This window comes from Harmonia axyridis, chromosome 7, assembly GCF_914767665.1.
Source record: "Harmonia axyridis chromosome 7, icHarAxyr1.1, whole genome shotgun sequence".
NCBI lineage: Eukaryota > Metazoa > Arthropoda > Insecta > Coleoptera > Coccinellidae > Harmonia > Harmonia axyridis.
In genome coordinates this window covers 29025405-29035025 of record NC_059507.1, presented here as the reverse complement: position 1 = coordinate 29035025, position 9621 = coordinate 29025405, and positions in this window count along the sequence as shown.

The following is a 9621-nucleotide window of genomic DNA, read 5'->3' as shown; positions in this document are numbered from 1 at the left end:
TGCTTATGAAAAAATGCTTTACCAACTTGAAATGAAAACGTTTTTCACTTACAAATGAAATATGAAGAGACGCAATCAAACTATTCGAAAATATTTCAATAGATCACCTGTATTGAAGAAGAATAAAATGAAATCAACCAACCGCAATAAATAGGTATTTCAAATTTCATTTTAGTTACCTTTCACACGACGATTATAGGTACTGTTTTGACGAATATGTCACGATTGCATAAAATGGTGTGAAGTATAATCTACCTGCTTCGTTGATAGAGACTTACCAAAGAATTCTTTGAATGGTTGCATAACATGCTTTAAATTTTTATATTTTCGCGGATTGGGATCATTGAAAAAATATCAAAATGATAATACACATGGGGCTTTGCCGCACAATAAACTTAATGCAGTGTAAAAATAGGTCTATAGTCCGCAACATGTGGGAGGAAATTGTAATCTCTCTTTTATACTTCCCATTGAGATCACAAATATTACCATAACATAAGGTGATTTTTCAATGGTATTTTTTATTTTTTTATCATCAACAGGTAACTGTATGAAAGATTTAAAAATGTTCACAGAGATGTCTGTGAATGGGTATTTTCCTTCAGATTTGAGTTTTACGTGAGTCAGTGTTCTTGTTGAAAGATTGTCAATATTTCCATTGTTTGAATGTCTGACATATGTTCCTTTTGTCCAATTAATTACTATCTGAAAATTGAAATTGAACAGTCCCTGGTCTACCGTAGTAAAACACATTTTTTTGGCAAAATTCGATTTTATTATCCAACATAGTTACCTTCGAGGGCGATACACCGATTATAGCGATACCATTTTTGTAGTACTTTTTTTTTTTCGCTGCAAAATAGGCCTCAGTTTCGGCGATTACTTATTCATTGACGCTGAATTTCTTTCCAGCGGGCATTCTTTTGAGGTCTGAGAACAGGAAAAAGTCGCTGGGGGAAAGTCATCAACTTTTATGTCTAGCCATCTAACAGGCCAACTGAAAATTCCCCGGTCTACCACAGTGAAACACATTTTTTTTGCAAAATTCGATTTTATAATCCAACATAGTTGCCTTCGAGGGCGATACACCGATTATAGCGATCTTCCAACTTTTCATTACCATTTTTGTAGTAGGATTTGTCTTTCGCTGCAAAATAGGCCTCAGTTTCGGCGATTACTTATTCATTGGCGCTGAATTTCTTTCCAGCGAGCATTCTTTTGAGGTCTGCGAACAGGAAAAAGTCGCTTGGGGACAGATCTAGCGAATACGGTGAATACAGAAACAATTCGAAGCCCAATTAATGCAATTCTGCCATTGTTTTCATTGATTTGTGACACGGTGCATTGTCTTGATAAAACAGTTCCATTTTTCTTCAAATGGGGCCGTTTTTAACGATTTCATCGTTTTAAACGATCCAATAACGCTATATAAAAATCGCTGTTGATGGTCTGGCCCTTTTGGAGGTAATCAATGATTATTATACCTTGCGCATTCCAGAATACTGATGCCATAACCTTGCCAGCTGACTGTTGTGTTTTTCATCGCTTTGGAATCGGTTCATCGTGGGCAGTCCACTCAGCTCACTGTCGATTGGACTCTGGAGTGAAATGATGGAGCTATGTTACATCCATTGTCACATATCAACGCAAAAATTCAGGTTTGTTGTACTTAAACAGGTTCAAACACTGCTCAGAATCATTAACACGTTGTTGCTTTTGGTCGATTGTGAGCTCGCGCGGCATCCATTTTGCTCACCGCTTTATCACGTACGAATATTCGTGAATGATATGATGTACACGTTCAGATGATATCTTCACAATATCAGCTATCTCGATCAACTTCACGTTACGGTCATTCAAAATTATTTTGTGAATTTTTTTATTTTTTTTTTCGTCGGTGACAGCCTCTTTTGGGCGTCCATTGCGTTCGCCGTCTTGGGTGCTCATTTCACCACGTTTAAACTTATCATACCAAACAATGATGGTTGATTTTCCTGGTGCAGACCCCGGAAACTCTTCATCAAGCCAAGATTTCGCTTCAACTGTATTTTTCCCTACAAAAAGCAATATTTGATCAGCACAAGAAATTCTTTTTTTTTTTCATTTTTTTTTTAAATAAAAACGCAATATCTCACAAACTAATGGTCGGACTGCTGTAAAATTTTGACACGTATCGTTTGAAAGTTGGTACTAACTGAAAATCATATGGATTTAATACCAGCACCGCCATCTGTTACAAAGACCGGGGAATTTTCAATTGGCCTAATATGTTTATATAAACTTTTTCACATGAAAAGAGTTATTCTATCCGATGCCAAAGATATTGAACAAAAATCTGGACCACCCTGTATAAGTGGTCTACGAGGGTGCAATTGGCGCATGAAGGACGAGCTCTCAAGAGCTCCTGACATGAAGTCAGTGCGTTCCTCATTTAACTTTATTAATTATCATTTTATCTTGCTTGTCCCACAACAATTAAACAAACATAAGCTAATAATTGTTGTCGGACATAAATCAATCGAAAAATTAATATTGCCTTTCGGCATAATTTCCACAACTGCAAAAACACATCCAATTGTTCGCTTCTAGCTCCAATTGTTCAAAAGGGAAACAAATGAAGCAATATGACAAATGACCACTGCGTAATGTCACATATACTTAATCGGCGAGATGAAAGGCAAACCAAATATCTAAATGAATGTAAATTAGACACACTCGAAATTAGCATGTCCACCATATTAACCCCAGCTAACACATCCGAACGTTTGATATGCCGCCTCAAGAAGGAGGACTCGCAATATGGAAAAGGCTTTTAAGAGAATTGGTAGATTCGCGGTACGCTCTAGCCAGAACCGTACTCTTATATGTGGCCTTGAAATTTCAGTGAGAAAACAAAACAACAACAATTTTTTTTCTGCTACTAAAATAAATTTTCAGAAAAATTTTTGGGTATATATAGAATGCACTACAAAATATTGAGCTGAATATCACATTTTGAAAAAATTTTGAAAATATATGTATATTGCAAATGCACTAGATAAATACTGGCAATTCCTCTTATATTAAAACACAAGACCTCAATATATTCTATCAACTTACCCAAATATTTCGATATCGTGTTTGATTTCGATAAATTCAATGTAACTTCTATAATTTTCTAAAGAGCATGCAAACATTTTAATGGCAGTCAAATCTATTTGAACTTTCAGGTCGAGTAATGTAGGGTCCGAATATTTCTTTAATAGCTTGAATAAATGTTGTTTTGTTGGTTAAGAATATTTGTCAACGTTTAATCTATTGACAAAGTGTTTTAAATTAGATGAGTTTTTAAATTGATAGTTTTTCAATGTCTTAATTTTCTCGGTTACGTATCTAAGCAACTTATCCAGAAATCCGCCAAGAAAAGTTTTCATCTAAACCTTCGAAATTATGATATATTGAAATTAAATTGATAACCTTATCGAAGTAAAAATTTTCATAATGAGAATATCTCATCAACAAAGAAATGAACACTAGAATGGAAGACAAAACAAACAAAATTTCATCGTTATTGAAAATGTCTTGTTTTCATTATTCACTCATCAAAAAGTAACAAAAAATAGTTGGTCAGTTTGGTGCATTCTATAACGGAGGAAATAATTAAAATATTTCTCTTGAAGAATTTATCCATTTATCACTATGGTGTCCTATCTTCCTAAAGTTTAAGTGTCATCTATAACTCAGTTTGCTTAAATTTGATAAGTGTAATTTCGGTCTTTACTTGAAGCAAGTTCATATTGATATGATGAATAAAAATAATACTCCAGTATGCTTACTGTGCTCCAATGTTATCAATAAATATTGCTATTGTATCCAATATGGCAAATGGCATTCAATGGTGCAAAAGGATGAAAAAAATAGGTATTACAAAAAGGTCACGGTAAATCGACTATATGGAGAACACATTACATTTAAAAGTTTTCAAGATATTGTGAAAGATTTGCCATTTCAAATGGTACCCGATTATCTATAGGTATATTCAAAGAAAATAATTCCAGAACACCAGTTTGGGTGGTTTCACAAAGAACATTCAACGATCCACCAACTGGTACGACTCACTGAAAATATTGAAGAGCAAATGAACATTTCAACAGACACTGGTGCGATATTTCTAGACATAGAAAAGGCATTTAATAAAATGTGGCATCAAAGTCTTATATACAAAATAAAGTTGATGAAATTTCCAACCAAACTTACGGATTAATGAAATCATACCTGGCAAATACAAACTTTAGTGTGAATATTAATAATACCAGGTCGACGATTAGAGAAATGGAATCCGGAGTTCCCCAAGGGTCGATGATAGGACCACTGCTGTTACACTCATACATGGCAGACATACCAATCTCGATCTACTATAACAGTAGAACTCGGAAAGTAATAACTAGTCAGTTACAGATAGACTAAGCGATAAACTGATGGAATACTTCAAGAGATAAAGATTCAAAGTGAATACGACCTAAACAGTTGCAAACTACTTTGCAGGGACAACAGTAAAGAAAGAGAAAGCAGGAAATGTCAAAATAGCAAATCAGACGATATAATAGAAAAAGGAAGCAAAAGACCTAGGAGTGACTCTAGATGAAAGATTGAATTTTAGCAAATAGCTAGAAAAAAAACAGGAAAAAGTCAAGGGAATTGCACGGGAAACTCTACCTGCTACTCAGCCCAAAAAGTAACATTTCCTTAGGAAACAAGCTGAAGATAATGCTAATACCAAAAATTAGAGATCAGTTGCAAAATACACTAAATACAGTAATCAGAGCAGCGGTTGGTGCCCCATGGTATATAAGCAACCAATGAATCAGAGAAGACTTGAAAATTAAAACTATTGAGGAAATAGTAACTAAAAAAATAAAGAAGACAATAGAGACTCTAGAAGAGCAATATAATAGGGAATTAAGAAAGATAATACAAATCTCAATAAGAGAGATACACAAGAGGAAATAAATGTGCAAACAATTCTGCGAATGATTCTGAACGTTGTGTGAGGTCCTTAATAATTTGAATAGTAAAAACCATCATGTTTAGTCGTAGATGGCGCATAAAACACAGAGTCAGGTCCTGCAAACAGCGAAGGTTGTTGCAGCACAGAAAATTGGGACCGTTTGAGACGGTCTCAATTAAGCAGAGAGTAGAGAGGCAGCTGTGCAACGAAACTACGCACTCATGAATATAATTGCAAGTTAAACCACTTTATGTAAATATTAGTTTAATTGCGTTTGCCGGGATAAACTGGTCGGGATGATTTCTCATGAATCACAGGAATTCGCGGTGCTAATCAGCCGAATTTCCGTCGTTCGTTAGTATCCGCTCTGATCCGCATACATTAAAATTCCAACCCAATTTTTTCGTTATCAGCGGTGAGATTTAACGATAATACTCAATATGAATCGCGGCTTAATTGGATGAAGGGTGATGTATGCGCTCTGCGTTCTTCAGGAGTCAGTTCTAGTATCGCGAATATTCGCAATTATGATATTGGTACGTTTGTTGCAGCCTGTTACGATATTGCGGATTGTTTATTTATTCTATTTGATGTTCAAAAAGTTATCGTTATAGCTTTAACAGTATATAAACTGTAAATCATTGATAAATTAACAAAAAATGAGGGAAGCACTGATGTCAAGTTAGAAGCATTTGGGTTCTTGTTTTTCAACAACTTTTCTGTTGAAAGATTCACCTTTGCTTCTGAAAAAGGCTTTAACCTTCTTCATTAGAGTCAAATTTTTATCCCAAGAGCATCCAAATTAGCTTTGCAAAAACTCAGTAATCACGAGGAGCTAGATTCGAAGATTAAGCCGTTGGAAGTGTAATCGATCCAATAACTTCATATAATATTCACTGTTGATGGTTTTACTCGAAGTTTTACCTTTGCATTGTCAAGACCTGCACGTCCTAAAATACGCTGACTGTTTTCTATTCTGTGATTTATTGATCATATCTTAGTACTGTGATCTCCAATTAGAGCATGAATGACGACCTCTCAAAAGTGCCTGACTTCACGGCATTGGTTTCCCCTTAATTTTATAATTCTGATTTCGGAATTATTATAGATAATTTTCTTGTGCTAATCTCATTCTGATTGAAAAATTATTCTATATACAGGGTGACTCAGGAGGAACAGTGCGTATTCCTACCACGGTCACAGGATATTCAGGTGAAGATCATTTGACCATTTGGAGTGCATTATCCTCCATAAATTTTTTACAGGATGATATTCGGTTTTCACCGAAAGCTTCGATTTGTCAATTGTTACTCGGTTATCGCGAATCAATAGAAATTTGCAGAGAATATTGTCTTCATCAAGTGCCTTTAGGAACTAACATATCCAGAATTCTGAAAAGCCAGGTCGGCACCTGGAGAGAAACATTCAAACTGTGGTAACTGAGGAGAAAAACTGCCAAAAAGATTTTCCCTATCACTATTGTTGGATTTTAAATTGAATAACGAATTTCAATATTTATTTTCGCTTAGCATAAAATGATGATTTTCTCATTGAATTCAGTAAAAGTGTATAAGAAGCTAAAATGTCTCCACTCATCATACAGCATTTCCATTAGTAAATGCCAATTTCAGATCAGTGTTCTCAGTGTGGAAACACCCTGTTTGGATATTTATTGACAACCAATCAGTTCTGAGGTGGAAAATTCACAAAATTTCCTAAACTCCCTCCTGAAAATCTTAATACACAAAATTAAAGAGTAAATTTCGTTAGCCTTTTGGGAACTATGGAACATTCTGGACATTAAAAAAGTTATTAGAACTCTATAATGTGCTCGTGACTCTCCCTGCAGTATGCAAGCAAACTATCATCGAATCATCCCAATGGGTATAGGTACGTTGATATAATGTTGTGAAATTGATTATATATTTAATTATTTAATATAACAAAAAATAGACACGTATGAATTATTGTGGTTATATTCTGGTACATTGAATATTTTCGTGTTTGGCGATACAAACTCGACCCTAGCTAATTTTTGAGTAGATTGCGTTGTTTCATCCTGATATAGGTTGAGTTGAACAGGAGATGTACTTAGGTGCATTACTGGACTCCGCCTATTCTCACATTTTCGAGGTTATTATTATTTTTTTTCTTTGTAAAATTATTTGTATTGATCTTGTATTGTGGGAATAAAGTCAATTATTATTATTATTATTATTATTATATCACTGATAGAATCGTCAGTTTCACACTCAGTGATCTCTGGCAAATACACTTTTCAATTTATATCGCTTAGGACTTTGCCTGAAAGAAATAAACCTGAAGTTCAAGTTTCAGTATTCTAACGTGAACTGACAATTTTGGCGTGTTATATACAAATGTATATATAATATAGTGAATAACTGCTCAAGTGAATGTGTGAATATACCGAAAACGTATTAGAGTTATTAAAAAACTAGTTTCAAAACTGCCCGTTGAATATAATTTTATATACACGCATCTGAAACACGTTAAATTTTCAAAACAAAATGACAATGTTGAAAATCAAACCAGTAACGTGAATTTCAACGATCCAACATTGAATCAACGTACTTGTGTCATTGGGATATATCACAGAAGTATTGGGTATTTCGTTTCCAATCATTTCTTAGATGAAATTGATATTTCATATCTCTATCAACAATCTTAACACTGTCGGTTTTGTGATTACCGAAATATCGGGCAATTTGTTTCAATATATTCCTTAAAGTTCCAATGTTACTCAATCAACATGAAATATTGCACGAAGCTTGAAACTGTTATTTAACCTCCAAATACAAAGTTGAATCCCGATCGAAAAAGCAGTATTGAAATTAACAAGATAACAAAAATTCGTACAGCCATACTTATGGAATCCCTTATCGAATTATGTCCATCAACAAACAAAATTAACCGCGATGTTCGATTTCGAAATCTACGCTGAAAATTTCAGGTTTTCATTTCTTTTTGTTCGTTATACTGTTATGAGCGGCTGGACAGACATACTCGAATTTGACCACGGATTGGTTCTCAGTGAATGGAATATATTCGTGTGATATCATTCCTTGCTTAAAATTCTATAAATACAGACATTGATACAGAGATCTGTTCAAACAAGCCCTCAGAAATTGGGGGTAAACTTCCCAATAATCAAACTGTGTTTTTATGCTCCTTCATCCAAATCATGAGTAGGCGATTGAATTCCTCCTATGAAGAAACATCTACACCTTATAATCTTCATCAACGGAATATTTCGTGTTCAACTACCAGCAGAAACAATTAGGCGAATTCTCCTCTCCCAACTCCTCACTATGTTTATACTCACGTGTATTGGAAAATTTAATCATACCCGAACATCAAAAATTCAGAAGCGAATGTTTGCTTTGTGCACGGTGCATGAACGGGTCTCGGTGTGCCAACATTGGCAAAGGCTGGACCAGGCCGATCGTGCGTCCTGCAGGATCGAAAGGCAGAAGGGACGTAAAACGTATTTCAGGCAATTATGCGGTCCGCTGGTCCTGCTTACATCTATTTGATAGTAAAATTCCTGCGAATGACGTCTGAGAGCGGCTCCAGAATACGAGAGGAACGCATATTGAACTATTCAATTATTCCTTGGTCTCTCTCCCGTCGAATTGAAGGGACTGGCCACCGCTTCCAAATACTGGTCGCTGTTGTTGAATTCGGTTGGGAAAATATTGTGAAGTTTGTCCGAACGAATTCTTTGTTATATGTAGACGTGGTATTACTATACACTGTGTCCGTAAAGTATGGAACAAATTCATTTTTAGCTGAACAGACCATTTTGAGAAATAATCCTGAAACACGTCGATTTTTTATTTTAATCTACCGTATTTCGAAAGAATAATCTAATATACAGGGTGAATTACTTTCGAGTGATGACGTCACCGTATTTTTTTTTTAATGGAACACCCCGATTTTATATCAATTTTCCGATTACTCTAGCTGTGCTGATTCCAAAAATGTATCACATGTTGATTACAATTGGTGAAGGGTGGACAAAAATACAATAGTTTTGTGAGTGCTCATTAAGTAATGCGTAACATTTTTTATTGGTTAAATTAACAATATTATCAAAAATACTTATTGTCTAGCGGAAATTGGTTTGAATGTAACACCCTGTAGTTTGTTACATTTTTACATTAATGAAAATGAGCTGTTCATAAACATGTTTGGTACTTGTGGTCTAGCAGACAGAATATGAAAGAAATTATTTCTTATTAATTTAAAAAAAAACATAGTCGTCTAGTTTTTTGTGAAATGACATTATATGTTCATTGCTGCTAGAAAATGAGTATTTTTGATAATATTGTAAATTTAACTAATAAAAAATGTAACGCGTTACTTTATGAGCACACACAAATTTTTGTCCACCCCGTACCAATTGAAATCAACATGTGATACATTTTTGGAATCAGCTCAGCTAGAGTAATCGGAAAATTGAGACGAAATGGGGTTGTTCCATTAAAAAAAAATGACGGTGACATCATTACTCGAAAGTAATTCACCCTGTATATTAGATTATTATTTTGAAATACGGTAAATTAAAATCAAAAATCGACGTTTCAGGATTATTTCTAAAAATGATCTACTTA